We start from the raw sequence: 4695 nt of genomic DNA, 5'->3' as shown, positions 1-4695 counted from the left end.
TATATATATATATATATAATGCCGGCTCTTCCTTCCATTGGATTTATATATATTGAAATAGGGGCAAGAAACACCCAAAATTCAAAATATATCGATTGTCGTTAATCCGTCGGGCATCTTCTTTTCAAAAATATCGACTGACCTCTCTGCCGCCGTTCATCTCTTTTGCCGCCGTTCAACACCAAACAAAGGTTTGCAAAACAAGAAAGAAAGGTTTGCATGCCAACATTTTCCTTTTCTTGATTTTGGAATCTAACTTAATGATGAGCAAGTTCTACTTCATATTTAAGTTTATAAGTGAATAAGAGCGTGCATTTAGGTTTAAAAGTGAAAATGGTGTCTCGATGTAGGTTAGGACTTTGTATTTTTGAAGTGAAAAAGGGCAACTTAGGTTAAAAAAAGACGAGGGCTTTGTGTTTTGAAATTTAAGTTTAAAAAGGGAAGAAGAAGAACATGTATTTAGTGATATGGTTGTAGTTTTTTTCATATTATATATCTTGTTGCATAATCAACATAATCTTGCCAAATATTTTATTTTCCTTGTTAAATGGTTTAAACTTTTCACATTTGTTGTTTCTTGTGATGTTCCTGGCTTGGGAGGTTCCTGGCTTGGGACTAGGTGCTTCATTTTTACCATACTATAATGGTAGTAATCACCATAGGTCTGTCCAATTTGTTGTTTCTTATGCTATTCCTGGTAGTAAATGTTTTTACCTTTTCCAATTTGTTGTTTCTTGTGCTATTCCTGGCTTGGGACTAGGTGCTTCTTATTGACCCTTACGAAATTGATTGTAATCTTTTTCATGTTATAGATCCTATCGCATAATCACCATAGACCTGCCATATATTTTGCCTTCCTTGTTGATGGTTTTCTTGGTATTGAGACCAAACATGTTTGTTAATTGAACTGTTCAAGTTTATTGGTGTGTCCCTGTTTAAGACGGAAGCAATAGTGGCGGCAGTATAGGGGTGCGATAGAGGTATGAAGTGTGTATACTATGGTGTCTTGCTTCTTTGACTAAGAGAGAAATGGAATATTTGTAACAACTTTTAACAACTTCTTTATATCACAATTTGCTCCCTATTTAAACTTACAGTATAGACAAGAGAATTGGAACTTCCTCCTAATGTGATCTTTTTGAAGTGAAAATGATGATTTAGGCTAGAAAAAAATTGGCATTCAAGTGTCTTTGCTTAAGTTGCTTTACCAAATGCCTTAAGTTTATGTAGCAATTTATGTAGTTGATGAAGCAATCACTTAAGTAGTAGTTTGTTTTTTGATTTTATTGAAGAATGAGTTATATTAATTTATTATTTGTGTTTTGTCTCATGCATGTAGATAAAATAAATTCCACTCCGTTTAGTATTGGAAAACCATTCAATGATTTTATAGAGTCTCTTCGCAAATAAAATTAGTATAGTTTTCCCGGTTCTATTTTTGGATTTTATTGAATAATTAGTTATATTAATTTATTATTTATGTTTTGTCTCATGTGTGTAGATAATGTCTATCGAAGAAAGAGAACCATTTTTGCAAGAAATGCTCCTAGAAATCTAGAAGAATAGATTCTGAGGCAGATGAAGGTTCTGAGGCTCAACATCAAGTGGTTCTGAAAATAGAGATCCCACTTCTTTTAGAGGTTATGATGAAAGTAGAGACCCCAGTACTGTAAAAGATGATGCCCCTTTTGACAGTACTTCAACAGAGATTGTCGTCAAGACCATCAAATTTTCAGATTACCACTTGCATACAGTGATGGAGAATCATCCTTTACAGGATGGATTGTTCAGTCAGGTACTATTATTGTTCGGTCAGGTATGGAAAAACCATTCCATCATTTTGTATAGATTCATCAAAAAATAAAATTAGTAAAGTTTTTCCGGTCTAGTGTATTTGGAAAGTATCTAGGCTTGTCGAATAACAAAACTCGACAGTTTCATATGAATTTGGCATAGCATCTTCTTCGGTGAAGAATTGTTACTGAGAAAAAAATGCTCTTTGAATCAACTATCGTGGCATGCCGGTTTGCTTTGGCATGAAAGAATTTGCAATTATGACAGAATTAAACTGTCATAGTGTTGTCCAGTTGGAATCATCCGAGTCAGTTGAGATTATCCATAGGCGTAGACAATTTCTTTTGTTGACTAAAAAGAGTTTCAAAGAGAAGAATTTGATTGCCTTTCTAGAATCTAGAAAGGTTGATAAATCTTGCAAAAAATCTTTGTGCTTACTTTGGTTTGTGCATGCTATTCTTTGTGCGCGTGATCCATCCAATAATATTCCTCCCGGGTGGATTAGGCTCTATGCCAACTACAAAACATTTTGTGCACATCCATGGGGTCGAGATAGCGTCAGGACCACCATTGAATATCTCTTGAATGATTTGAATCCAACCGGGAAAGGCACTAATCTCTTTGGCTTTCCATGGGTTTTCGCGGTAAATTTTAATCAATATTTTTTATATTTATTATTATTGAGTTCATTATTCATTATTTGATCCTTGGTGATCTTATTTAAATAGGCTTGGGCATTTGAAGTTATTCCCCATCTTCGGACTCTATTTAAGGACTTATCACAAGAACTTACTTGTCCAAGGATTCTTAGATGGCTTGATGCAAAGAAAAATGATGTGGTTAAAATTAATGATTTGTTTAAACCCCCTATTGACTCGGTAAGTCTCATTTTATATTTATACCCTTTATTTTTATTTTTTCATGTTTCAGCAATTGTCAAAACAGTTGCAAAAAACAGACACAACTAATGCAATTGTCGTACTTATGAAAAAATTATTCAAACTTATGCCTCAAGATTTAATTTTTTCGTGTAGATTGTTTACCCATGGCTAGCTCCTTCAATCGCTGAGATGGAGATGGAATGCATTGCTGAATTTGTTCCCTTGCAAGAAAAAAATGTGGATCCTAAGCTTGAAAAGCTTTGAAAGTATTTGATCAGAGCAACAACCATTAAAAGGGATTTACATGTGGTTGATACTAGTGGTGGTGTTGATGGTGATGGTACCTCTAAGGTAAACTCTCAAGAGGAAGGCATCGAGAAATTGACCTCTAAGGTGAGCTCTCAAGAGGAAGCCATGGAGAAATTGATTTCTAAGGTGAGCTCTCGAGAGGAAGCCATCGAGAAATTGTATTCTAAGGTGAGATCTCAAGCGGAAGACATCAATACATTGATTTCCAAGGTGAACTCTCAAGGTAAAGTCATCAGGAAATTGATTTCCAAGGTGAAGACATTGATATCCAAAAGGGGTATCATTACTTCTTTAAGACTTCACACTCATGTTGATGCATAAAAAGGATGAGAAAACTGTCGCATAAGATAGTAGCAAGTGCTAAGAAAAACACTACCAAAAATTCGAAGACGGTGGCTGATCAACAAATGAAACTCCAACAAGTAGATATTTATCAACATGCAGATGCCAAGAAAAAGAAAATTCTCGAGTCACTAATCAAGAGAATAAGGGTAGTCAAGGAAATGTATACTATTCATGAGTTGGATAAGGAGGATTTTAAAGTGTTGACATCAATGGATATGTGGTGGGAAGACCGTGTAAGTTCCTACGATTTCTTTGCGTTCCTTCTTTTCCATAGCTCCCATACAATTGATGCATGGACCAGGGTTGTTGAACATGTTGCATAAATTTTATTTATTAATTTTTTTTTCCAGGATTGCAGCATGTAGATGAAATATTAAGCCTTATGCACAAAAGGCACATAGATTATCCCACACACTATGACCCGACAGACATAATCATCGACCTCAATTTCTACAATTTTCTTTAAGTCTACCTATGATGAGTTGTGCGAGACTAGTTCGAAAAGGGGTTCTATTTCATTAAAGGGTCGTCTTGAATCATACGTGTTTGAAGATTTTGCATGGAATATTGCACAGGCGTCAAACCCTATCCCGACGTTGTCCCATGGACAGGGGCCAAAAGAATCTACACCGTAATGAATCTAGATAAAAATATTTTATCGCTCTCGAGTTTCTAATCGACGAGGGAAAGATAAATGTTTATGATTGCAAACAGAGAAGATGAGTTCTTTTTATTCATTGATTCTGTGTTGTACTTATTTCCTAGATTTTTGAAGCAATGTGGATATTTCAACCACTTGCCCAAAAATCTACTCAATAATGAATGGACTTATGAGCGGAAGAAGGATAGTCCCAGAAATGATACTGGAGCAGTGTGTGGTTCATATTTATTGTCCTATATTGAGCATCAGATTACCCGCATTGCCATGACCTTCATGAATGATAACAATGTTAGCTAGATGTGGTGGAGATGGGTTGTGGGTGTGATTGACAAAGAATTGACACCATAGTGTAGGTTGCTGATATGGGTGGAGATGGGCTGTTGTAACTGTTTTGACAACCAAAGCATTTTTATAGTGATATTTTCACTTAATTTGGATGTGTATGATATGGTTTTGATCCTCTTGAGATGTATTACTATCCTGATACTAAATTCAGTGATTTTGACAAGCATAAAAGTGAAAATTGCTTTGGTTAATCTGGATGTATAATTGTCTTGCAGCTCTTTTTTTTTCGTTCAGCAATCTCCGCAACTGCTGTACTTGCTGAGATAAAAATATCACTTAATTTGGATGTGTATGATATGGTCTTGATCCTCTTGAGATGTATCTATGGTCTTGATACTCGTTATATATATATATATATAT

Source organism: Solanum pennellii, chromosome 1 (assembly GCF_001406875.1).
Source record: "Solanum pennellii chromosome 1, SPENNV200".
Lineage (NCBI taxonomy): Eukaryota > Viridiplantae > Streptophyta > Magnoliopsida > Solanales > Solanaceae > Solanum > Solanum pennellii.
Note: the sequence above shows the minus strand (reverse complement) of the source record.